Raw genomic sequence first — 27,102 nt, 5'->3', positions numbered from 1 at the left:
CTGCGGTCTTCCAGCAGGACACGCAGACCCTGGTGTGCCAGCCCTCCAGGGGCCACTCAGACAGGGTCAGAGTCCTTGGTTTCAGCTCCCAGATTCACATCTGGGAGCAAGCGGCTGGAGATGTGTTTGCAGTTGTCACCTTTCCCCGACCTTCCCCAGCCTTTGCTCTAAAAATTGAGCTCCTGTGTGGGAGGGGGTCTTACCTGGGTGGGTTGCCCCAAGATGTAGAAGCCTTAGGCCAACAAACATTGGGACAATGAGACTCTGTTTTCAAACAAAACACTATAAATATAGATCAGTGTAAGTATAGAAACTCTAAGTGAGGGGTGCCTGGGTGGCTCAGTCGTTTAAGCATCCGACTCTAGATTTCGGCTCAGGTCATGATCTCAGGGTCATGAGATCGAGCCCCATGTCGGGCTCCGTGCTCAGTGGGAAGTCTGCTCCTCCCTCTCTCCCTCTCCCTCCCCCCTCCCCCGGCCCGCGCACCTGTTGTCTCTAAAACAAAGAAATAAATCTCTTTAAAAAAAAAACCCTCTAAATGATATGTTTCCAACAATCCTAATCTTTCAATTTAGTAATTTATAAAAAAGGTTGATGTATTTATGTTCAATTAGCCAGTATTAGAAATGCTCAGTAATGTCTTGTTTTCAGTAGCTGGTGACTATCCGCCTGCCGCGGTGTGTTGGTTCTCTGGAGAGACGGGGCCAGTGGGATATGGGTATACATGAGGCGTCTATTACCGGAGTCAGTTTGTGTGGTTGAGGAGGCTGAGACCCAGCAGGGCCGCCCGTGTGGTCCAGCCGAGTCTGAGGGCCTGCGATTCCCAGGACAGGTGGAGGCGATGTCCCAGCTCACACAGAGGGCCAGCTCCCCTGCTCCCCTTTTGTCCCCTCGAGGCCCTCAGTGGATGGGACGGTGCCCGCCCGCCTCAGGGAGGGCCGTCTGCACCCAGCCGTCTAGTTCAGGGGTTCCTCTCCTCCAGAAATACCCCCACAGATGTGCCCGGAGAGCACGTTTCGCCAGCCCTTGGGCATCATCTGGGCGTGCCGCGTCCCCGTCAGTGGACACATTTGTATCACACTGTGGTTTATAGTCGCTGGCTGTGTTGGAAGAAGGATAGGGCGGGTGATGGCTGCAGCAGGCCAGAAATCACTCACTGCAGCTTTGCGAACGTACAGTGAAGCGTTTTAGCTGTTAATTTAGAAACCTCCGAAGGGTGTGTGGTTTAAGGCCACTCCTAGGGGCCTATGCTGGCATTAGAGGATCCCAGTTGTAGGTCACGGGTCTGAAGTGAGGGGTTGGGGATCTAGTGTGTGCAGTGGGGCCGGGGCCTCAGATCCAGAGAGGCCGGGCTGCAGGGGACAGTGGACAGACTGGGTGACCGTGCCGGGTTGGGCCGGCGGGCTCTCTTGATGGACGGTGGGAGGGTGGGGGTGGTGGGTTTGAGCAGCCTGCTGGACACTGGAGGGAGGTGTCAGGTGATCTGTGAGTACCCTCACCTCTGCACCTCTTCAGCCTTTCCCTGTTGGGACAGCATCACGGGCTCAGATCGGCCCGGCCACCCCACTCCTGTGCAACGGTGAGCTTAGCTAATGGACCTTTTGGATTTGAACCTCTTTCCTCTCACCATCGGGCCAGTGGCCAATTTAAGCATTGAAATCTTGGTTTTAATTTAGTTTAACATGGTCTGTTGTTAATTACCTGGGCTGTGACGGCCCGTAGTTCGAAGCAAAGCGTCTCATGGAGCAATTAGCTCATCGTCAATTTTGTGTGGCTCGCTGTGAGTTCAGGGGTCCAGGCCGAGAACAGGGCCACTTCCAAGGGATGCTTTCTCGGAGAACAAGGTTTAATTGTGTGGAAATATGATGATCCTGCAAGCAGCTCTATTCGGGGAGTGTTTTGCTGTTCTTCTCAGTAATTTTATAGCTGTTGTTAGCTAGAGCCTAGGAAAGAAGCCACGGTGTTTTTGCGTCCTCTCTGCCCACCGTGGAGCCACCCAGCACTTGGGGTTGCCGGACCGGAAACATTCACGAGTATCAGACTCCCCCGTCTGGGAATTTGTGCAGCACCTGTCCGGAAACACTGAGACTCTTCTCTCAGGTAGCATGAGGTTGGGAGTTTGGGGGGTGTTGCAGCTCCTGAGAGCGGGGGGCGTGGGCCTTCCTGGGTCCAGCGGGAGCTTGGCCATGGCTGCCCTGCGTCTGGACCTGCCCAGATACGTGTCTGTGGGCAGATGGCATACCAGATCCGTGTCCCCGTCTGGGGGCCGTGTGGCGACGTCACGGGACCTGCCGCGGGGTATGAAGGAGACGGTGTATGTAAACGCACACGCGCCCTGATGTTCATCCGCGTGTCCTTGTGACGCGTGAGTGGTGCCCTCCACGTGTAGAAGCCGCGACCGCATTTTCCAGTCTGCCGTCAGGCACCCCGAGTTCACTACTGTGTTAGTTACAACGAGCCAGACGCGAAAGGGAAGGTGCGGCCCTGGTTCCTCTGGCCCGAAGGAGGCCTGATTGGAAGGAACGGCGTTGCGTTTCCTGGGATGAGCCGGGGAACTCTGATATTGTGAGAGATTGGATTTGAGGGTTCCGTCAAGAGTTCTGCACAGGTGAGACCCTAAAGACACATGTGGACTTCAGTCTGGGCATCAGCACCCGATTTTCACCTGTGCTCCCCTCCTCCAGGTGGTCTCAGCAGAGGGGAGGGGCATGGGCCTGGGGACGCTGAGTGACCTCGGGACTGGGCGACCTTGGGCAGGCACCACCCTTCTCTGCCCTCCAAGACCGGCAGGGACGATGTGTGCGTGGAGGGGCTCCCGAGAGACGTCTCCCTCTTTCTCGTCTGTGTCTCTAAATTAAGGACCTCCAGGGAGTCATGGGTGACAGGACCTCGTTTGTGGAGGCCGAGGGGCAGGCTCAGTGTGTGGAAGAGGCCTGTCCTCACCCTCACGGGGTCATGGCTCTGACTTGTCGAGAGAGGACTGCCTGGACATCCAAGCGGCCCTCCGCGTGGGGCCTCGCTGTGCGCCTTTGGGGACCCTTGGGCCCAGCAAGGCTGGCCTGTGCACACGAGGAGTGAATCCCATTTCCAGTGTGTGCACCGCCTCCCCACAGCGCCAGGTGCCCAGAAGTGGGGGATTGAAACAGAATTTGAAGAGCTTCGTTGACCTTTCGGGATGCTTTGGACAAGGGAGTTCTGTTAGCTCGCTCTCAGTGAGGTTGTGTCTGCACGGCAGCCCGCTTTACTGCAGACAAGCAGAGGCACAGCCGCGTCCCCGCTCGTCCGTGGGATGCTCACCAAGCCTTAGCCCGCGTGCCATTTGGCAGCCCCTCCAGACTTCGTGCCGTGAGCAACAGCCACGTGTCACGCTCACGGGCTTGCAGGCAGGGAGCTCGGACAGGGCCAGGTGGGGACGAGGACCTCAGCTGGGAGAACACGGTGAAGAGGGATTAGCGAGTGGCTGGGGTTGGCATCGCACGCAGGTGTCTGCAGCCTGTGTCTGGAGCTGGGCTCGCTGGGCTTGAGGTCTGGGCCAGGCTGGCACCTGGAGCACGGTGACCTCAGCACTCAGACTCCCCCATGACTGCTCGCAGCTCCTGCAAAACGAGGCGGAAGGAAGCCGCGTGACCCGTTGGGACAGAGCTGCCCCACGACGTCGGTGCATCGTGAACTCCCTGAAGGGATCCGTGGCCTGACACAGTGCATGCAGTCAATGCACGCGGGGAGGCCAGCGGGCGCCAGCAGGTGAATAGATGCGGCCGCTGTGTTGAGGCGTCGCTGCTGCGTTGTAGCCCCACCCCCTGCAGGTGCACAACTCCAGGATTTTCAGGGACTTCACCTTGAGCAGGCCTGTTTACCGCCAGGCCCTGCTGCAGCCTGTGCTACTGAGACTGCACATGCCTTTTCTGGGCCCTCGAAGTGATGGAATCAGACCCCGTGTGGCCCTTCGTGTCGGGCTGCTTTCACGTGGCGTGAAGTTTTTGGAGGTCATCATGTTTTAGCATGTTGTACGTCGCGCTTTCTCATTGACAGATAGGTCCCTGTGTGGCCGACCGTGTGCGTTTATCCACTCGCCCCCTGAGGAACATCTGGGTTGTTTTCAGCTGGGGCTCCTGTGAGTAATGCTGCTGACACTCTCGTGTGCGTCTCTGTGAGGACACGTTTCCGTTGCTCTTGGGTAGAAATCTAGTGGAGGAACGTGTGGGTTGCGCTAACTCTGTGTCTAGCCTTCTAAGACACCGCCTGTTTCCCAAAGTGGCCGCACGCTCACTCTCCCACCTGCAGTGCTCCAGGGTCCCGTTTCTCGCATACTTGCTGGGGTCTGGCACTGCCCGTCCTTCGATGATGGTCGGCCCAGCAGGTGTGTTATGGTATCCCGCATGGTTTCGACTTGCATTTCCCTAATGACTCGTGAGACTGGACATCTTTCCGTGGGCTTCTTAGCCATTTGTATAATGTCTTTGGCAAAATATCTACTCAAATCTTTTGCTCATTTTTCAGTTGAGTTTTTTTATTGTTGACTTTGGAATGCTCTTTATATATTCTGGATATGAGTCATTTATTAGATGTATGTTTGCAAATCTTTTCTCCCTGTTTGGTTTGGCATTTTCATTTTCTTAATGGTGTCTTTTAAAGTGTGCAAGTTTTCAGTTCACGTGAAGGCCGGTTTATCAATTCTTCCTTCTGCGGATCATGCTGTTTATGCCCAAGAACTTCGTGCCTAACCCACAGCTACATTTTCTTGTAAAAGCTGTATGGTTTGAGCTCCTCTGTTTAGGTCTGTGATCTGTTCTGAGTCACGTCTTGTGTACGGCTTGCGGTAAGGGTCTGAGTGTTATTTTTCTCCTGTGGAAATCCACTTGTCACGGCGCCTTCTGTGAAAAGGCTCTTCTCTCCCCGTTGAATGGGACTCCGTGGGCTGTAAATGTGAGGGCTTCTTTCTGGGCTCAGAATTCTGTCCCATTGCTCTACGCACTTGTCGTGGCACCAAAGGCACAGCATCTTGGGCTTTGTAGGAGGCTCTGAAACCAAGTCGCGTGAGTGTCTTACTTTGTTCCTCTTTCTCAAAGTTGTCCAGCGGCTGTTTGAGGGCCTTTGCATTTCCCGAAGAATTTAGGGTTTTCCTATTTAAAAAGCCTGCACTGAATTTGGAGGTCGATTTGTCACATACTCGGCATCTCATCAGTATCAAGGCTCCGGAGTCGTGGACATGAAATGCATGTCTATTTAGATCCTTAATCTCTCTTCGCGAGATTCTGTAGTTTTCAGCGGACAAGTTTTGCATTTCTCTTGGTGGACATTTTATTCCTTTCAATGCTGCTGTGAAGCAGATTGCGTTCTCGGCACGGTGGGCTGGCCTTGGCGTGGAGGCCACTGCAGGGTCTTTGGTGGGCGGGGATGTGGCAGGCTGGCCCGCCACGGCAGGAAGGGAGCCCGTACGCGGCTGCCAGGGGACCCCCATCGGCGAGGCAGCTGGGCCTGCGTGGAGGAACTGTGGCTTTGCTGGGAGAGCTTCGCCCCTCCCGGCCCGGGACCGCGGGTCAGTCAACGCCCCACGGTTGTCTCCAACCAGGGGGCTGGGTGGTATCTCCAGACAGGGTTTTAATTATGTCGGGTGTGTGCACTGACCTGAGCCGAAATCGAGACTCAGACACTGAGGACGGAGCCTCCCAGGTGCCCCTCCAGCATTGTGTTTCGAGATTCATTTATATGGAGAATGAAGCTGTAAGCACGCACTTTTAGTTGAAATTCACATAACGTAAAAGTCGCCATTTCTAGAGTGAATGATTCGCAGTGGGGTGCGTCCGCCCCACCGTCTAGTTCTGAAACCTTCTCCTCCCCCCAGAGCAGACCCCGTGCCCGCTGGCCGTGGCTCCCCGCCCGCACAATGTGCTTCCTGCTTCTGTGCCCACTCTGGCTGCTCCACGTGAACAGAATTATTCAATATGTGGTTTTGAACCTGATTTCTGTCGTTTAACGTAAGGCTTTCAAGGTTCGTTGATGCTGTAATGTGTGTGAGAACCCCATTCCTCTTTACGGTTGAGCGATGGCCCACCGTGGGGCTGGACCACATCTAGTTTGCCCATTCGTCTGCGGGTGGACGTCCGGTTGTCCCCACAGTTTGGTTCTTGCGAAGTGCTCCCGTGAGCGTCCGCACGCGTGTACTTGTATGAGCGCGTTTCCAGTCCTGCCGAGCCCTGTGGCAGCTGAGTGTGTGATCTGTGAGGAGGTGTCCCATTTTTGTAGGGTATGGTGTTCGGTTGTCTGGATACACCGTGACTTACCCACTCCACAGTTGATGGGTGCTTGGGGAGATCCTGCTTTTTGGCAGCTGTGAACATTCGTGTCTCCTTTGCACGTGGACAGGTGTTGTCCCGGGTACGTACGCAGGTGTGGACCTGCTGGGTTGTCGGCTGTGCGCATCTTCCGTCCGCTGGGAAAAGCCGTGTGTGAGGCCCCATGTCCCAATGTCGTCACCAGCGTCACCAGCAGTGGGTGTTGCCCGGGCTGGTGGGTTTCTCAGTTATTCTGGTGGCTGTGTGGTGCCGCCTCGTCGTGGTTTCAATTTGAGTTTCCCTGATGAGTGATACGATTGAGCATCTTTTCATGTGTTTATTGCCTGTGCGAGTCTTTCACCCATCTTAGTGTTGGGTTGCGTGTCTTTTTCCAGCTCTAATTCTAATTTGATGAGCTGTAAAATGCTCTAGACATTAAACCACGGTCTGTATTGCACACTCATCCCACAGTTTGTGGCTTGTCTGTACACTTGAATGTACTCCTCTTTCCTCTTAAGGTCAGTGTTTTTATGTCTTAATTAAGGATAAAGAAATCCTGTCCTTTCCTGAGGCCATGAAGATGGTCTCCTACAATACGTTAGGAACCTTACAGTTTTCTTTTGTGTTTAGGTCTTGGGTGTACCTGGAATTGGTGTTTTCTGTGGTATGAAGGGGGGGTACAGTTTTACATTTCCATAGGGACAGCCAGTTGTCCCAGAGCATCTGCTGAAGTCTGCCTTCCCTGCACTGATCTGCCGTGTGTCCACTGCATTTCTTCTCTGGTCGCGTGGACTGCCTGCCTCCCCCTGACACAGCATCACCCCGTGTTCACCACGTAGCTGTGGCAGGAGTCTTGATGCTCGGAGTAGGCAGATCCTCCCCCTTTCTTTTATATTTCTTCTATTTAAAATAATTCTTGGGATGCCTGGGTGGCTCAGTCGGTTAAACATCTGCCTTCGGCTCAGGTCGTGGTCCTGGAGTCCCAGAATCAAGCCCACCTCGGGCTCCCTGCTCCGCAGAGGGTCTGCTTCTCCCTCTGCCCCTCACCCTGCTCTTGTGCTCTCTCACTCTGCCTCTCAAATAAATAAATAAATAAAATCTTTAAAAAAATTCTCTTTTGATCTCCACCTCTGAGTACAACATCATCTACACAGAAGAGCACACCAAACACTTTGCGTGTGCATGCGTGTGCCCCGACGCACGCGTGTAGTTAGAGAGGAAGCATGACACGAGCCCCTGCGTAGGCACGACCCACCGGAGAGAGCACCGCTGTGCCAGACGGCTCCCAGAGGCCTCTCGCAGCTGCGCTGCCTGACGTCTGCGGTCGACACTCTCCTGCGTTCTTTACGGTTCTCGGCTGCTGCCCGGTTTGGAACGTCACATAAATGGAGTGAAGTGTGTATCCTTTTGCGTCTCGGGTCCTGTCTGACTCAGTGAGCTTTCCAGGTGCTGGAAGTAGCTGTCCCCTTCATTTTCACCACTGACTAGGCCCTCGGCGTTCTCCTCATGGCTTACAGTCTGCGTGTCCAGTCCCCCAGAGCAGCCCCGCGGGGTCGTGACGTGTATTGCGTTGAATTCTGCACTGATCTTTCCAGTATAACCCATGGACACGGTGCGTCTCTTGTTGAGGACTTCAGGAAAGGTTTCTCATAGGGTCCTTCATAAAGGTCGTAAAATCTTGTTACATTTGTTCTTAAGTAATTCATATTGTATGAATTACTTCCCAAGTTATTGTAAATGCTATTTTAAAAAGATCTCAATTTTTGATAGCCTGTTACAGTATACGAAATGTGGTGGGTTTGATAGAATGATTTGTAATTAGCAAAAACTGTAATTAGTGCAGATAATTTATCTGTAGGTCCTTCGTATGATTTTCTTCTGTAGTCTGCTGATGGGGTGGGTTTATAGTCACTAATGTCCCGATGTTAAGTCAACTTTGGGCTAAACCCAGGGAATATACAGGAATTCCCAGCGCTGACGTGAGGGTTCAGTCCGCTCACAGAACGCAAGAGCAGCTTGCAAAAGTCACCTGTTTCCATAGATGAACAACAAACTTGCATAAACAGAAATTAAAAACAATGTCATTACAGTCGCTCTGAATTGAGTGAAAAGCTTAGGTACAGACTCAACATGTGTGGGATACGTGTGCCGAAAATTACAGAACGCTGAGGAAACAAGTCAAACAACCCTAAATAAAAGAAGAAACGCACCGTGTCCGTGGGTTAGAAGACTTCGCATAGTAAAGATGTCACTTGTCCGCAGATTGATTTCTGGGTTTAATGCAATTGCTAGCAAGGTCTCAGCGGTGTTTTGGATTGATGTAGGCGAGCTCATGCTAACATCTGCATGGGAAGGTACGGAACCTAGGAGCATGGAGACAACATTGCAAAGCAATAATGAGATAGTGTGGTGGGGGGCCAGGACGCAGGCGCACAGGCCGGGGGACCACAGAGGAGCCACACCACTGTGCCCAGCCGACTTCTGACGGAAGCACGAGGGCGACGCAGTGGGGGAGGGTAGGCTTTCAACGTGTGCCTCGGCCTGAATCTCCCGTCTTATTCAGAATCTAACTCAAAGTGGATCACAGACTTAGAGTAGGGCTGTGAAGCTCCTGGGGAAGATCTTTGGGCCCTAGGATGAGAAGCAGAGTTGTCTGATATCAAGACTGTGATCTGTGAAAGGAGAATCGATAAACCGACTTCCTCAGAGTGAAAGCGTTTGCTCTTTGAAGGGCCCTGTGAAGAGGGTGGAAGACAGGCCTCAGGTGGGAGGACGTGCTGGCCAGCCACCGGCCCGAGTGAGGACTGGTATCTGGAATATATGAAGAGCTCCTGAGGTCAGCAACACGAAACGGAACCGTCCGCTTAGAAATTGGGCAAAAGACCCAGGGAGACCCTGCCCTGAAGCAGGTGCACGCAGGTGGGAGCAACGCAAGAGCAGACGTCGCCTCTAGGGGGTGTGAGTTCCAGCGCGGGGCGCCAGGGGCCGCACCTGTCAGGTCGCGGGAGTGAGCGGCAGGCAGGACCCCGCGAGCTGGCGAGGATGTGTGGCCCAGCAGCAGCGCTCTTGGGCGCTTGTCCCGGAACAGACGCGGCACACGGCCGCGCAAACGCCTTGCATTCGTTCTTTCTTTCTCTTTTCTTTTGTAAGATTTTCTTTATTTATTTGAGAGAGAGAGAGCATGAGGAGAGAGAGAGCGCCCAAGCAGGGGAGCAGAGGGAGAGGGAGACACAGACGCCCTACTGAGCAGGGAGCCCGATGCCGGACTCCATCCCAGCACTCTGGGACCATGACCTGAGCCGAAGGCAGACGCTTCACCCACTGAGCCCCACAGGCGCCCTGCATTAATATTTTTCACAGCAGCTTTATTTGTAATAGCCCCAATAGCCACTTGTCCTCCAGCGGGTGCGTGGTTGAGTAGCCCGTGGAGCGCACACACGGCGGGCGAGGCCTCGGCCCACATGGGAGCGGACTGCTGACACGNCCACGGCTGGAGCCAGCCTCCAGGGGATTGTGCTGAAGGAGAAAAGCCCGTCCCTGCAGGTGACGTCCTGTACGCTTCCGTGGAAATATGTTCTCGAAATGACGAAATTGTAGAAATGGGAGGTTCGTGGCCGCCAGGGTCCCCCTAAGCGGGCGGTGCACATGCGGACCTGTGATTAGTGAACATCTGAGGCTGTCATCTGCCAGGCTTTGCTAGGACCGTTTCATGTCACAGGAACCACGGAAGGCTGGTGTGAGGCATCCCCGTGCTGCAGGCGAGGAACTGAACTCCCGGAGTGTGCAGGGCTGTGCCCGGGGCACACGGCCATGACGATGCAGAGCTGACTAAGTCCGTTCTAAGGACTCCCAAGGCCACAACCCCTGATGGGGCCGTCTCAGGAGACGCCCTGCCCGACTGAGCCTATGCTGGGGTACGATGGGGCTCTGGACAGCAGGGGCGCGCCCCCTGACCGGCAGGAAGTGGGGGGCTTTGGGGCATTAGGGAGCAGGGTGGGAGCGAGTGCGGGGCCCCGAGTGCAGACACCAGGGCTGTGTTCGTGTGCCGCGGACTCAGCAGGCGGGTTTGGGCGCATCCCTTCTCTCAAGCACGGGACCACGTGGGCTGTTCCCAGCGAGCGCAGGATCTGAATCTCCCTGGGCCTCGTGTGTGCACATCATTGGCTGCGAGTCCGTCTGGGCCTCCTCCAAGCATGGTGGCCCTGTGCTCTGGCCGTGGACGGGGGTGTACAGGGGGGCCCTGAACCCGGCGAGTCTGAGACAAAGTGCGTGATGCACATCTTGCTGAGAGAGCAGTGCATCTGCTGGATTCTCAGGGGGTCTCGTGGCTCAGAAAAGACTCCTCGTTTATAGAGCCTCCAGGAAGCGGGCACCATGGTGCTGGTAACTCACCAGCCCCAACGCAGCGTCTGGCTCCAAGCTGCATGTTGAGTCCAGCTCTCAAAACAGGGCCGGGCCGGCAGGCCCTGGGCCCCTGTGGCCTCAGGCAGGACATTGCATAGGGCTTGAGTCGCAGGACAACAACAGTGATGGTGACGGTCAGTTGTCATTTATTCATCATCATTGTGAGGCACTGTTGGTGTGCTGGGTGCTAGGGGCTGGGTGTGGCTCCAGGGGCTGGGTGCTGGGTGCTGAGTGTAGCTCCAGGAGCTGGGTGCTGGGTGTGGCTCCAGGGGCTAGGTGCTGGGTGTGGCTCCAGGGGCTGGGTGCTGGGTATGGCTCCAGGGGCTGGGTGCTGGGTGTGGCTCCAGGGGCTGGCTGCTGAGTGTAGCTCCAGGGGCTGGGTGCTGGGTGCTAAGTATAGCTCCAGGGTCTGGGTGCTGGGTGTTGGGTGTGGCTCCAGGGGCTGGGGTTTCGTAGCAAGGGAAGCACAGTCCGGGCCCTCCAGCACATGTTTGATGGCCTCTGCCCCCCCCAGCAACGTCAGGAGGCAGTGTCACTGTGGCCTCTGTTTGCCAGACAGCCCAGAGCAGGGGGATGGGCAGCTCGGCCCGTGACGATTCTGGGATCCTGGTGTGCTCCCCGTTGTCCTGACTCTGCAGCCTGACCTGCTGCCCACCCTGTAGGCCAACTGTCCCCCCTCCTTTGAGAGGTAGGACCTGCCATTTCTTCCCTCTTGCACAGAGCTGGTGATGGCCTCCCCACCCGGGAAGGGCGACCCGCAGTCCTACACCTGCGTGTCCCCTGCATGGTGCCCGTTTGGTGGTCACTGCGGTGGGTGGGGGCTGCTTTGGGGGGGGTGAGGCGGGGGGGGGGGGAGAGAGAGACAGAGACGCACAACGCCGCCCCCTCGGCCCCGAGCAGTGCTGTGTACAGCACACGCGGTGGTGATGGGCATTCTGCCTCTGCTGTCCGAGCGACACAGCTGATAGCGAGGAGGTGCCGGCCTGGGTCACTGCGCCCCGGCCGTTGGAGAAGGAGGGGGTCTGCTGGGGCGGGATAGGACCCGGGACCTGTCGGGTCAGCCGGGGCTGACTCCCACCCCCGCTGGGGGAGCCTGGGCGCTCGGTGAGGTAGCGGTGCCACCTGCCAGGTGCCTGTGAGCTCACTTTTCTCTATGGCGTCATTTTCTAGATGGGGAAACTGAGGCTCAGCTTGGCCTGTGGCCATCCTGCTGGCACAGATTTAGACCCGCGTCCTGGCTCCAGAGCCCGGCAGACTCACGCCCTCTGTGCTGAGCTCCAGAGAACGGAGGGTCCCTGCTCTGTGCCTTCCCTCCTCTGCTGTGTCGTGGTGGGAGCGCGGTGTTTCCCTGAGCTGTGCCACGGGTGGAGTCCTGGGGTCTTGGAGGGGGCAGATCGGCCGCCGATCCAGCACCTGGGGATTGGCCTGCGGTGGCCAGGCTTGGCCTCTGGCGGCCCAGGTGTGCTGGCCCCTCGACATCCGCGCAGACCCCCTCAGCCCCCTTGCCCCCGCTCAGAGAGGGCAGTGAGGCCGGTGGGTGTGGGCACACAGCTGGCTCAGAGTCAGGAAGCCCCGTGAGCAGGACATCGGCGCTGGGGGTGTGGCAGCCCGGCGGCCAGGTGTCAGATTTGCCCAGAGAGGTTCAAAGTCCAGATTTTTGTGAAATCTCCTTTTCTTCCTTTTGATGTAAAAAACTATGATTTTGGAAGCATCTCAAACAGAAGAGTTTTCGAGGAGCACGTACCTTCACCTGCATTCACCGGCCGACACTTGCGATGTGTGTGCGTCTGTGTCTGTGTCACTTGAGGGTGAGTGGCCTTGCGCATCCCCCACGAGAGGTGACCGTCACAACGAGGAATTTATCATGGCCCCGTCACCCCCCCGGTCCAGGTCCAGAATCTGTCCCGATTCCTGACGTGCCCGGAGCAGTCTTACAGCTTCTGGTCCCTTGAGCTTTGCTCACGATGACGTTCCTGTTCATCTTTTTTGGCGGGAAAACCGCCACATCAATCCTGACGGAGTCAAAAGGGGCGCAGCTAATTCAAGCCACGTAAGGACCCAGGAGACCCCGGTGGGATCGTTCTGTGGGCTCAGGTGGGACCTCGGCCTGGTGGACCCTCAGGGGCAGGTGCGGAGGGTGGGCTGGGACCGCAACCCAGTTTCCTGTCTGCCCCGATGAGGAGGCTCCCGGGCTCTAGAATCTTCCGGATGGGGTTGGAGCCCCGCTCTGCCACGGTCTGGCCGGGGAACCTGGACCACATGCACACTTCCTCCGGGCATCTGTTTTCAGAGTTAAGTCAAACATCGTGGTTCCTAGAGCCCTTGAGGCCCGCAGTGCCGGGAGCCACACACACTTGGGGCGCCCAGTGCCAGCATCCAGGGAGGCCTTCTCCCTCCCTCCCTCCCTCCCTCCCTCTAGCACAGACCGGCAGTCCTCCGTGCTGAGCCTGCCCTGGGGACAGGAGTCACAGCTGCCTCCGCTGGGGTTGTTCAAGGTTGTATAGGGGTGGGCAGGACGGGTGGTGTAGAGCGGAGGGCTTCCCCGGGGAGGAGGCATCTGTACCAGGTCTGGAAGGGTGAGCAGAGGTGGGAGATGAGAGGTCTGAGAGAAGGGGTCATGGGGCACCAGCCAGCCCCTTGTCCCACACAATAGGATGAGCCCACAGGGGAAATCCTCCAGCAGACTTTAGGGTTTGGTGCCCCCGGGGAGTTTTGGTGGCCCTCGGATCTGGTGTGGCCTGGCAGTGGCACTGTGTCTGTGTGACCTGTGACCCACAGTGGCCTGAACCTCGGTCTCCCCCTCTGTGTGATGGAGTAAGCTCGGAGGTCAGCCCCACAGCCGTGTCAGGGCACTCAGCTCCAGCTTCTGCACACCCTGGACACTGTGTGGGGACCCCGTGCCAGCAAACCAGAGCCCCAGCACTCAGCACCTGCCTCGGGCCGAGGGGCATGGCCAGGCGAGGCAGCGCTGAGACCCCCTGGCAGTGTCCCGACCATGCTGCATCGAATGCTCGTCGGTGCGTGCGAGCCCACCTCTGGGTCCACCTGCCCATCTGGGAAACAGGGAACGGGGCCCACATTTGTCCTGGTGGCCGCACGGTGGGGACGGCCTGCCTTTCATTTCTGTCCTCTTGGGGTGCGGATGGCAGGCTGCTCTGGCACACCACAGCCCCGCACCACCATCTGTGTGGTTCTGGGCAGCTCGCCTTGCACAGGTAGGGGAGGCCGGGGTGGGAAGCATGTCATCCTGCCAGGCCCCCCGAGAGCTCTGGAGGGGCAGCGAGGGCTCGGCCTCTGCGCTGGCTCGGGTGTTCTGTCCATGTCCATGGGGCACCTGCCTGGGGCCCCCCACTCGTTCCCTGGGCAGAGGCCATGCATTCTAGATCTCTGAACTGGCCTCGGTGCTGGGCGGCCCTGGGCCAGCGGTGCCTTCTCGGGGCTGCGGGCTCCATAGCTGTACGTGGAGTTCAGCAGAAGGGGGGCTGCCGTCGGCATCTGGCCACAACCGTGCTCTGTTTGACCAGCGGTGCTCTCAGACCCAGAGTCCGCCGTCACCGTCATGTGGGAATTTGTGGGTCCCCGCCTTCTCTCGGACACAAGAGTGTTACTCTGTCCTGGGCCCTCCTTCCACTCGGCCCCTGGTGCTCTCTACAGATGGGTGTGTGCTCCTGGCCCCTGGGCCCGACTTTGAAAGCCCTGTCCGTCTCCCGCCAGTGCCTCCGGCGCTGAGAGCAAGGGCCCTTTGCTGGCGGCTGGTACCCACTGGCCTGCGGCACGTCCCCGGTGCCTCTAACATGAAGCTGTGGCAGCGAAGGAGGGAGGAAGGGAGGAGCCTCTGACTCCAGCAGGGCCGCCCCTTTAAGAGTGTTTTCACTCCAGTGCAGAGTAAGTTAAGAGTAATAATAACAGCAGACCCAAATGGTTCTGAGCGTGCCACGTTTCCTCCCTGTCCTAGAGCCACAGGACCCCAGCGGTGTCAGTAGAGACCACCCACGCGGGGTCCGTGGGCCTCGGGTGCGTGCTGCCGGGGCCCCTCAGGCGGGTTGTTGGAGCACCCCCACAGCCCACGGCAGTTTGTTTCTTGATCGGGCAGCCCCAGCTTCAGAAGGATCCCCTGCCTGGGACCCCCTCAGAGTGCTGGCGCTTCCCAGCCGCTCCTGCATTGGGAGCCTGGACCACCCTCCCCTGATGGGCCCTGCTCATGCCCTGTCCCTCCACCCCCAGCCTCTGATGTGACCTGGGCCTGGATGGGTGCGTCTGCACCTGGCCCTTGGAAACAGCCCTGGGTCAGTGATTGGTTTAGCAGCTGTGGAAAGAAAACACACATGTCCCCAGCCCCCAGCACCCTGGATGGGGGGGTTGTTTCCAGCGATTCTGCAGACATGCCGCTGCGTTCTCCCCTCCCACGTGCTTGGAGCGGGGTCTGCGGTGACGATAGCAATGGCTGCCTGGATTTGTGATCCGTCCGTGGGCCCTTTGGTTTAAAATAATCAAGGTGCCTTTGACCCTGAAGAACATCCCCATCCTGAGAAGTGGCGAGGAGGGAGGAGGGCAGCAGGGCTCCTGTTTCTCACTCTTGGCCGTGTACGTGGCCTGCAGAGGGGCAGCTGGGAAGGGGCCCCCTGCACTGTGGGGAGAGCGCAGGGCAGCGTGGGCCTTCCGAGACCTGTATCGCTCCAGGATTAGCCCTGGCCATGGGCTGCAGGACCGTGAATCTTAACCCCTGTTCCTAAGGGCCTCAAACCAGCCGCGCTCCAGACGAGCATAGGAACCAAGGTGCCCTGACCGGTGTGAAGGGGGAGGAGTCCCAGGGGATTTCTTGGAAGCGGCGAAGACAGGGTTGTTGGGGTGGGGGACGGACGAGGCCGTGGAGCTCTGTAAACCTCAGGTGTTACACCCAAGGAGTCAGGGCCAGAGGGCGGTTGTGCTTGCCCACTCTGTCCGGCTGGCCTGCTGGGAGGCCATGCTGACCCCGGCTGAACCACTGATGAACTGCTGCTGTCTGGCTTTCTCAGCGCCCCCACCGCAGCCCCTCCCGCCCAGCCTGACCCAGAGCCGGACACCCGGCCCTGGCTGCCAGCGTGAAGTCCTTGCAGAAAGATCCAGAATCTGGGTCTCAGGAGACAGGCCCTTGGAGGTGACTGCCTTTCCCCTTGGCTCCCAGGCACTGTTGTTGAGCCCGTCATGCACAAGTGGGGATGAGGTTTCCAGCCCCAGCTTGGCTACAGCGTGGGACGTGGGCCTGACCCAGAGCCTTTGCTGCCCATCCTCTGTCTCTAGTCGATCTGCCGTAAAAACCATTAGCTGCTTCTGGGGCGTCCTGGCCACAGCACTGCCGATGGCTGTCCACACAGGGGCATTGATGCCTCTCAGTAAGTCTTCGCCGGGTGGCAAGGAGGGGGCTGTCTTCTCACCTGTGCTCTCAGCATGGGCTGAGGCAGGAAGAGGGCTGACCCAGCTCTGGTCCTCTGTATGTTTGTTGAACGCATGAATGACAGCTACGAAGGCCTGTCTGTGTGGTGTTCCCCCCCGTTTTGCTGGTGCCCCTCGAGGCAGGGACTGCGTGTACCTTGTTCTCCAGGTCTCCCGGTGGCTGAGTCAGACTTGAGTGTGGCCCCAGCTGACGGTTGGTGCTTGACCCTCCCTGTGGCTATTCATCGTCCCCCAGTGATGCCCAGTGGGTGGGCGGGAGCCAGGGATGGCGGAGCGCTCAGTAGAGTGGCCCCTGGAGTCTCCACTGCACCTGGGGTGCCGGGGCCCTCCTAGGAGGGGTGACAAGAAGCGTCCTCTGTGGTGGATCCAGGCTTCCATCTGGGGGGCTGCTGGCATTGAATCTACAAAGTCGTTGCCACGCCCAGGGCCCCGATTGTCTTCCGCATTATCTTCTTGAAGTGTTACTATGGAGTTTTATGACTAGATCTGTGAAGGACATAAAATCTGTGCTCAGATTCAGTTTTTGTGGACATCCAGTTGTTTCATCGCCAATGTTGGGGAGACTGTCTTCGCCCCGTCGTATTGCCTTTGCTCCTTTGTCGAAGGTCAGTTGACTGTATTCATGGGCGTCTGTTCCTGGGCTCTGTGTTCCCTTCCATGGATGTATTTGCCTGTTCTTTTGCCAACACCACACTGTCTTGATGATTGCAGCTCTGTGGTACGTCCTGACGCGGGGTAGTCCGTCCTCAGACTTCAATATTATGTGGGCTGCTCTGGGTCTTTTTCTTCTCCATATAAACCGTAGGGTCAGTTTATTGATCTCCACAAAACGACTTGTTGGAATTTTGGTTGGAATTGAATCTGTAGATCAAGTTGGGATCAATTTGACAAAATCCAGTCTTCCTATCCACGAACATGGGATGTCTCTGCATTTATTTGTATTTAAAAAAAAGTGTTCATCACAGTTTCGTAGTTTTCCTCATATAGATATTGTGCGTGTTTTGTTAGTTTTATACTAACTATTTCATTTTTGGGGTGCTATTGTAAGTGGCACTGTGCTTTTAAAGTCACATTCTACTTTTTCATTGCTGGTATGTAGGAAAGTGACTGGCTTTTGTATATTAAGCTTATATCCTGCAACCTTGCCATAATTGCACATAAGTTCCAGTAGATTTTGTTATTGTTGTTGATTCTTTGGAATTTTCTACATGGACCGTCAGTGTCATCTGCAAACAAAACCAGTTTTATTTTTCCTTTCCATTCCCTTTTCCCATTCCTTATCTTATTGCATTAGATAGGGCTTCCAGTATAATGTGGAAAGAGAGTGGTAAAAGGAGTGTATTTGGTTTGGTCTCAGTCTCAGGAGGAAGCATCTAGCTTCTCACACTTCGGTATGATGTTAACTGCAAGTTTTTTGGAGATGTTCTTTACCAAGTTGAGAAAATTCTCCTATATTCTTATTTTTCAGAGAGTTTTTATCATGTATGAGTGTGGAATTTTGTCAAATGCCTTATCTGCATTTATTGTGGTCATGTGATTTTCCTTCTTTAGTCTTTTGATGTGATGGATTATGTTGATTTTTTTTATATAAAATTTTTTTATTATGTTATGTTAGTCACCATACAGTACATCCCTGGTTTCTGATGTAAAGCTCCATGATTCATTAGTTGCGTATAACACCCAGTGCACCATGCAATATGTGCCCTCCTTACTACCCATCACCAGTCTATCCCATTCCCCCACCCCCCTCCCCTCTGAGGTCCTCAGTTTGTTTCTCAGAGTCCATAGTCTCTCATGCTTCATTCCCCCTTCTTTTTACTCCCCCTTCATTCTTCCCTTCCTTCTCCTACCCAATCTTCCTGCTATGGAATATTTCTCAGCCATCAGAAAGAACGATTACCCAACATTTGCAGCAACATGGACGGGACTGGAGGAGATTATGCTAAGTGAAAATAAGTCAAGCAGAGAAAGACAATTATCATATGGTTTCACTCATTTATGGAACATAAGAAACAGCTGGATTAGGTTGATTTTTGAACATTAAATTAGCCTTTACCTGGAATGAACCCCACTTGGTCATGGTGTAGAATTCTTTTAATACAGTGTTGGAGTTGACGTGCTAATATTTTGTTGAGGATTTTCACATTTATGTTCGTGAGATATTGGTCTGTAATTGTCCTTTCTTGTAATGCCTTTGTCTGGTTTTGGCATTAGGGTAGTGTTGTCTCGTAGAGAACGCGCTTCGTCTGCTTCAGTTTTCTGGAAGAGGTTGTTGAGAATTGGTGTAATTTCTTGTTTAAATATTTGACTGAATTTACCAGCGAACCCATCTGGGCCTGCTGCTTTCTGTTTTGGAAAGTTAAAACTTACTGGTTCAGTTTCTTCAATAGATTATATTATCTGTTTCTTCTTGTGTGAGTTTTGGTAGATAACGTCTTTCAAACCCTTGGTCCCTGTCATCTCGGTTTTCAAGTTTGTGGACATAGAGTTGTTCACAGTATTCCTTTATCGACCTTTTAATGTCCACGGCTCTGCAGGGATGCCGTCCTCTCGTCTCTCACCTCCGACATTAGTGATTCTTGTGTGCTCCCCCCTCTCACTCAGTTACCCTCCTTGGAGGTTTATACGTGTTTATAGATATTTTCAAAGACCCACCTTTGGTTTTGTTGATTTTCTCTGTTCATTTCCTATTTTAAATTGCACTGATTTCTGCTCTAATTTTTATTATTTCTTTTCCCTGGCTTGCTTTGGGTTTCATTTGCTCTTCTCTTCTAGTTTCTTAAGGTAGAAGCATAGATTATTGATTTTAGATATTTTCCCTTTAAAGTATGTGTATTCAGTACCATAATTTCCCTCTAAGCACTGCTTTTGCTGCATCCCATAAATTTTAATAAGCTGCATTTTTATTTTCGTTTGAAATGTTTTCAATTTCTCTTGAGCCTCCTTCTTTGACCCATTTTTTTTTTTTAAATTCATGTGTTGTTTAACCTCCGAATATTAGGACTTTCAAGTTATCTTTTTGTTACTAATTTCTAGTTTAACCTGTTGTGGTCTGAGAGCAGACACTGTGTGACTCATAGTCTTTTAAATTTGTTCAGGTGTATTTTGTGGTCCCGGATGTGGTCTGTCTCGGTAGATGTTTCATGCAAACTTGAGAAGACTGTGTGCTCTGCCGAGGTTTGACGGGTATTCTGTCAACGTCAACCACGTCTGGCTAAGTGACAGTGCTCCTTTTCTGCCTGTGGGTCTACCAGTAACTCATAGACGGGTGTTGACACCCTCAACTATAATTTAGATTTATCTATTTCCCCTCGCAAATCTGTCAGGCTTTGTTTTGCAGCCCGTATTTTATTTAGTAGACCTGTAGCGAGCACCATTATTCTCCATGGATGTGCGTCTGCAGCGCCATCTTGTACTCCGTGGCGTGATTTAACTAACGGGTCCCCAGATTTCCATGCCTGCAGATAGCACAGTCCCAGGCAGCCCGGTAGCCTCATCTCGTATGTGTGTAAACACGTCTGTGCAGTGGACATGGGAGGGGAATGGAAACCTAAGCACTGCTACTGGTTGAAAGGGCACATTCTTCAGAGAAAGCCTCACCCAGCCTACACCTGTGGGCGCTGGTCTCCATCCAAGGTGCCCTCTTACTTGGCAGCTCGCGTTGTCCTGGGCATCTGGGGACACGGGGAGCATCAGGGCCAGAGGTGTGCGCTGGTGATTTCGGGTTGGAGATCCCGGCCCCCCCATCCCTTCCCCGGGAGGCACAGGGTAGACTGGAGACTCAGCTGGTGTCTGCCTCCTGGGGTGCCATGGACACGCTCCCCACCCGGAGACCTGGGTCAGGGGTGTGTGCCTGAGAAACCACGGCAGACGAGGTGGCACCCGGGTCCCCGAGGCAGAGGCTCCTGGGGGTTTACCAGCATCGTGTTCCTGGTGCAGCAGCAGGAGCAGGCAGGACCACGCGTCCTGCCACAGTACACAGCGTGCCTGAGTTATCACTGTTTAGACAGAACGGTTTGGAAACTTGTGGTCCATAGAGAAACACAGTGAGCTTTCACCCAAACAGTGCAGAAGCCCAAACACAGCCTGGGGCCGCTGTGTCTGGGGCGCCCGGCTCTGTCACTCGCGCAGGGACTGCAGCGTCACGCAGGGTGTCGCCGTGGTGCCCAGTGCCCCAGAGCTTTGCCGGCGGGTCCAGGCGCTTCCTTCCCTTGGTGACGTTGACCTGCGAGTCCAAACAGCCAGAGAGGGAAATTCTCCCAAGGCCACGGCCTGGTTCTTTCAGAACTGCTTCTAAAGGGGACGGAGCAGACGTCAGGGGCACTTTTCCCATCTATGGCGTCATTTTGGAGTCAGGAACACACGCGAGTGTGCACTTGGACATGTTTTCTGCAGTCGGGGTGGTCTTTGTTCCTGTGCGCTGCTCTCCTCACTCACGATGCCCTTCGGGTCCTCGTCAGCACACACGCGCGTTTTTGTGCAGACCTGCGGTTCTCGCGTGTGTGCCCTGTCGCTTTCTGCTCCCCCATGTCACCAGCTGGGGGTGGAATGTGCATCCCGCTCTGCCACCCCTGTCCCCCCTGCTTCCAAAAGTTTGACGTCTTCCAAAATACGGCGTTTCAAGAAATGAAGATACAGAGAAGTCGCCAGTGCTGACGCCGTTTGCTGTGTGTGTTACTGGCGGTGATCTATGGTGAGCGTCAAGGCGCTTTCGCTGGAAGTCCCAGGAATGCAGGTTGCTGGAGCTGGGGACCCTGTCACTCCCACCCCGCTGCCTCCCGTCCCAGGCCTGCCCCACTCAGGTGGCCTGGCTCTGAGAACCCGCCCAGCCTGTTTGCTTCTGCAGGCTGCTTTGCAGGGGTGGGGGCAGGCCACCCCCAGTTGCAGCTCCAAGTGTATCAGAAATGTGTAAAGCCATTAAAAAGGGGTACAGAAGCCACAGTGGATCATGAGAGCTTCTGGCTTCATTCCCAGGGGATCCTGAGATGTGTGTGAGTGTCTTAGCAGGGCTGGGAGAAGGGGCTCCCCTCTGCTGTGTGCATGGGATTTGGAACCACCAGAAATGGTGACAGAAGCTGCCACCGTGAGCGCTCACTGTGCTACGTGCTTCACAAGCATCAGGACCTGGGTTAGGCTCCCAGAGCTCTGGGAGGGCCGGCGGGCGACCATGCCCATTTTACAGACAAGTCCCTGGAGATTCAGTCCCTTGGGTCTCTCCAGGCAAGTTTAGGAGTGGCAGCAGGTCCCGAGGTTGCCATCAGGACGACCCCCCCCCCCTTGTGACAAAGTCCCACGTGTGCACCTGCCACGCCCAGACCGTGAGCCACACGGGCAGGCTGGCGCACACACGCGGCCGACGGTCAGGAATCCGTGCTCTTCTGGGGATTGTGGCAGATTCGAGAGCGTGTGCTCTGACCAGGGTGGGAGTGGGCTGAGTTCTTGCTTTGTGAGAACACAGGCCCCATGTTGCTAGAGCTTCCTTTTATTTTTCAAAGAAAAGCCAAAAATTTGGATTTTTCTAACTGTCAATTTTTAAATTTTGGGAGCTAACTTTGAAAATGGTCCAACGTTGGCACACGAAGAAATAGAAAACGTGGAGCGATCAATAAACACCAAGAAAGTTCAACAGTACCAAGGGTCTCTTCCCCCGAGAGGCCAGGTCCCCACAGCTTTGCGGGCGAGTCCCGTCAAACGTCAGCACACCGTGCATTCTCCTGTCACAAGTGGCTCCAGAAAACGGAACCCAGGGGAGGCTGCCCAGCTCCTCACGCGTGATCCGGACAACCCAGGAAGACAAACGACGAGCCGTGTAAGAGCAATAAGGCGTAGTAAGTAGTCTGCGAAGGTGGACAGAAGTCCTAAACAGCCAAACAGATCCAATTTGCCTTTTGGAAGCAGCCATCGAGACCATGTAGGGTTTCCAGGATGGTTCGAGTCCAGAATGCTCTCCACATTAATGGGCCGCCGGAAAAAACATCTGTGTGGTGTCTCATGTAGAGGTCGGGAAAGAATTTGATAAAGCTCAGCAACTATTATAAAAATTCTTAGCAAACTAAGCCTAGGAGGGAAGTGTTTTAGTTTAGTAAAGGTTGCATGACCCCATCGGCAAGCACGCATCCTGATATTAGGACACTTGGCTAGTTTGGAATCTTGGATTCGCACCTCCTGGCTGTGTGCCCTGAGTGAGTTCCTTACCCTCTCTGTGCTTCAGACCTCCTCTTGCCTGGAAACGAGGACGATGGGGATGGTGGTGATAAATGCCACGAGGTTGTACTAAGAAGATTTCACTCTGGGAACCAGCTCCTCTGACTGTCAGGCAACACGCTCTCTCCCTTCTGGGAGAGACAGAGGCCATGCAGAGACGTCCAGTTGACACCCCCGAGGACTCAGGGGCCCAGGGTTTGGCTTCTGCTGGGAGAGAGGAGGAGATGGGGGCTGGCCCAAGGTGATAGTGGGTGACAAGGGGACCCCTCACCCCCAGAAGGGTCTGGTGGAGCTTGCCTGGTGCCCGCATCCCAGGGAGCCAGGGCTGCACGGGAAGGTGGAGGAAGACCTGCCCGGGCCCCCACCCTGGCGGTGCCTTTCCTTCCTGCCCTAGACTTTGCTTTCCAGCTCAGAGGCAGTGTAACCTGTGCTCACCTCCCGAATAGTCGAGTGAAGCGTCCGGTGGGCTTTGGCCGGCCGGCTTGGAATTAGCTTGCAGAGTCTTATTTTCAAGTTCGAGGCGAGTAACTTACCAGCAGGTCATGTTCTAAACATTGACTTGTGTTTGGACTGTCTGTGGGGTTTAGAGTGAAAACAAACAAAACCCCAAACTTCTCTGTGTTGTGGGGATTCAAACTGCCTTTATTTGGTGGGGACGAGCTCCCCAAGACAGAACAGGAACACGTGCATTGTTTCTCCTGGAAAAAAGAAAGCTGGGATTCATTGGTGGCCTTCTGACCTCAAGGGTGAGACCTCATTTTGAACGTGTCTTTGAAAACATGGCTCCCAAGTGAACGATCGGGAAGCCTCCCCCCTAGGGAGTCAGGAATGAAGGGGAAGGGTCTAGGCTCATTGCTGGAACCAGGGAGAGTGCCCCTCTCGGGATGAGAACTCCGGCAGACAGGACACGGCTCTCTCAGGGAAGACCACCAGACCACACCAGGGTTTTCCACGTGGTCAGAGGACCAAGGGGACCAGTCAGCCGGCGGGGCTTAGGTGGCAGCCAGGTGAGCCCGGAAGTGGAGGTGTGACCATGGGCTGGGAGAGGGACGCCCTGCACTTGATGCGAAATCATCTGGCCAGTGTAGGCAGCGTCCAGCCTTCCCGCCCTGAGAGCGTCTCCAGGAGTCTGGTCTTGCTAGCAAGAGCCAGGGACTGCCTCCTTTGCAGAGGCCAGGCCTCAGTGTGGAGCCACCCCATGAGTCAGGGCCTGGACGCACAGCCAGGGGGAACAGAGCCCCCCGCCCTGGTGTGTTCTATTGTGCACCCTTCTGGGAGTGAGTGGGGGTGGTCAGCCTTACTGCATCCCAAACCAGCTACGTGACCGTGAGCAAGTCACTTAACCTTTCTTTTTTTTTTCTTTTTTTTTTTTTTTTAAAGATTTTATTTATTTATTCGACAGAGATAGAGACAGCCAGGGAGAGAGGGAACACGAGCAGGGGGAGTGGGAGAGGAAGAAGCAGGCTCATAGCAGAGGAGCCTGATGTGGGGCTTGATCCCACAACGCCCGGATCACGCCCTGAGCCGAAGGCAGACGCTTAACCGCTGTGCCACCCAGGCGCCTCCACGTAACCTTTCTGAACCTTGATATTTTTGTCCATAATGTGGGGACGATGATGGAAGCCAAAGTCTTTCTATGATTCCGAGGTTTAAATGACGGAATGTTAATGAGACTTCCCCTTGGGTGGAGGGTACTGGGCTCAGCCTAAGGATTCAAGATCAACAGCCACCATTTTCATCGTGAATGGCTTCAGAAAGCAGGGCCTTCAGTCAGGAGACCCATACCTCGTTCTAGCTGATCTTCTGTTGTGTAGCTAGCTGCCTTAACAGACGTCTCATCCTCCATCCGCCGCTCCTTCCGTCCATCCATCTCCCCACCCATCCACCCCCCATTCGCCATGCACCATCCTTCCACCCGTGCACCCACCCACCACCCACCTGTCCACCCATCCACCTGTCCACCTGTCCATCCATCTGTCCATCCACCACCCATCCAACCTCTATCCTTCCATCCATACTGTACTGAAGACCTCCTGTGAGTCAGACACGGCCTGGGCACTGTGTGTCGGGCTGCAGTGAAGACGTGGTCTTCATGCTCAGAACTCACAGTCAGCGGGGAATAGGAAGTCAGCTGCAGGGGTTGGAGGGCAAGAGCTGAGGAGCCCAGGGAAGGAGGGGCACCAGGACGAGGAGTGACTCAGGTGGGAGCTTCCAAGGGGCTGTGGTCTCTGAGCTGTGGGCCATCTGGGGGACCCAGCACTTTGCAGGTCCTGAGTGTCACGGTGGCTCTGCCTGGGTCCAGGTCCAGGTGTGGCTGGGGTCCAAGTGCATCTATTCCCTGGTCACCGTCTGATGCAGCTCCCTGCTGGCGGTGCTCTGCTCTGGGTCCTGGCCCACAGCACAGAGGCCCACCCGGCACAGAGGGAGGGAGGAGGGCTGTGAAGGAGTCCGTGAACGTGGATGGCATTTCCCTCTGTCGTGAGCAGGCTGCTGAGGCCTGAGCGGTGGTGCCTGTGATCTTGTCACCCGAAGGCACGTGGGTGCTTCTGCATCCCATCCTGGCTGTTGCAGATTATCTCAAAATATGGCTTATGCTCGTGGCTCCCTCACCGTTGGGGTGGTTACTGGACCTGCCCCTACCTCGCTGTGTGATGCAGGAGTACGGAAGCCCGGGCTCCTATGCCACAGGCTGGTTCTTGAAGCATTTTGACCACTGCATGCACATTTTGTTGATTTCATTGGTTTTTCTGTTTATTCCACTCTATGCATGTAAAGCCTTACTCTGGAAGGGGTGTGTAAGCAGAACCGGAAGCCAAAGGTGTCCACGGTACAGCAGGGCTGAGAACCAACCCCTGACCTAGACTGACACACACCAGCAGGACCAATAAATAATTATAATGAAAGCAAAGTTAATAGACGATCCTCTGCTCCCATCACTCCTGGTCCAACCCAGAGGGTCCCTTTGCTGCTTGGGCCGCCTCGGGTGTGTGTGGGGGGGTCCTGGTGAAAAGCGCCCACAGGTCCACAGGGACACTGGCATAAGACAGGCGGGCACCCCTTTGTCAGCTGCTTGCTGCAGTCGAGGGAGCTGCACCTGCTCTGGCCCGGGGGCCGCTCAGGAGCCTGAGGACCCCACCGCCAGGCCGAGAGTGGAGGTCAGGGTGCAGCCTCTCTGGCAGGGCTGCCTGTGGGACTGGAGGTGTCTGCCAGCACCTCTCCCTGGCCAGTGGCTTCCCCACGGTTGGCATCAGGGCCCACCACCGCCTGCTCTCAGAGGGCCCCGTGCCCCCGAACACGCCTGCCCTTCCACGCCAGGAGGCCTTGCCTAGCCCCGGGCGCCCCACAGAGCCCTGCACAGGAAGGCAGGAGTGCAGCCTGGCCTCACCTCTTCCCAGCTGCGGGCCTTGGCAAAGTTACTTACCGTCTCTGGTTTCCTAGTCTGGATGAGACAGCCGCAGGTCTGACCTTGGAGCAAGCGGACAGACGAAGGGCGCTCGGCCAGCGCTGGTCCCGTCTTTGGGGCCTCAGGAGTGAGGACTGTAACATCTTCACATTTCTGTGTGTCAGCAGCCCCGAGCACTGTGTCCCTGCGCCTGGCACAGTCCCTGATGCCTGAGTGCCAAGCCCAGTGTCCTGGATCCCGGTGGGGGCGGCGGGACCCACGTGTCGGACTCTTTGAGATGCGGGCTGCAGCTTCCATACAGGCTTCCAGAGGTCACTTCCAGATTAGAGTAGAAAACCGGTTTTCTTTTCATGGCAGAGGCAGGCAGGGCCTTTTAATGCCATTAAGTGCTAAGAAGCAGGAAGGATTGGGTTTTGTTTGAGAAGACGCAGAAGATGGGGAAGGAGGAGGGGGCCCCTCAGCAGGGAATGGGCCAAGCCGGCAGGAGCGTGTGCGTCTGTCCCGCACACCGCCTGTGTCCAAGCCTTGGTGATGAGCTGGGGGGGCACTGGGGGCATTCGCTTCTTCCAAAGGAAATGGGGCTAGCAGGCCTTTTTGGTAAGTGGGGCTGGGCTCTCTGACCTTGTTGTTCACAGATCAGGATTTGCTGCTCCTTCTGTACCCTGGTGGGAAGCCTGTGGGGTCAGTGGGGTGCTGGGCCAGGCCGAGGCAGGGCAGCTGCTAGGGGATTCACCAGGTCTGCGTGTCTCCGTGTACACGTGCATCAAGAAATGCAAGATGAAATGTAAGGATCGCAACCAGGACCTTCGTGTGAATGAGAACCATAGGCCTTTTCGTGGGCTCGTCTGCGTGTAGCAGACGTATGGGTCGGTGCGGTGGGCAGTGGCCTGGGACCATACTGGGGGGCTTGACCGCTGTCCAGAGCACCTGCCCAGGCTGCATGATGGTGGGTCCTGGGGTTGGCTTCATTGCTAATGGCATTGGAGAAATATTTTACCATTACCACTTCAAGTTCTTAAAAAATGGGGTGGCGGGGCGTCTGGGTGGCGCAGTCGTTAAGCGTCTGCCTTCGGCTCAGGGCGTGATCCCGGCGTTATGGGATCGAGCCCCACATCAGTCTCCTCCACTATGAGCCTGCTTCTTTCTCTCCCACTCCCCCTGCTTGTGTTCCCTCTCTCGCTGGCTGTCTCTCTCTGTCAAATAAATAAATAAAATCTTTAAAAAAAAAATAAAAATAAAAAATGGGGTGGGAATTGAAAAATCATTTCTTAAAGATCTGCTCATTTTGAGATCCCTGATGCTGTGGTTTTGAAGAAATGCAGTTTGGAAAACAGACCAGAACTGTCTGCAGATTCCGCCCCCCCCCCCCCCCCCCCCCCCCCC

At 55.4% G+C, this 27,102-nt stretch overlaps 1 protein-coding gene across 2 annotated transcripts in view; it reads left to right on the top strand.

Moving 5' to 3' along the window:
- PRKAR1B (protein kinase cAMP-dependent type I regulatory subunit beta) overlaps nucleotides 1-27,102 on the top strand; it is a 106,587-nt gene that overhangs the window by 44,180 nt on the left and 35,305 nt on the right. The window lies entirely within an intron of this gene.

Source organism: Ursus maritimus, unplaced genomic scaffold, assembly GCF_017311325.1.
Source record: "Ursus maritimus isolate PB19 unplaced genomic scaffold, ASM1731132v1 scaffold_2, whole genome shotgun sequence".
Classification (NCBI taxonomy): domain Eukaryota; kingdom Metazoa; phylum Chordata; class Mammalia; order Carnivora; family Ursidae; genus Ursus; species Ursus maritimus.
Note: the sequence above shows the minus strand (reverse complement) of the source record. Positions and strands in the feature narration are given on the sequence as shown.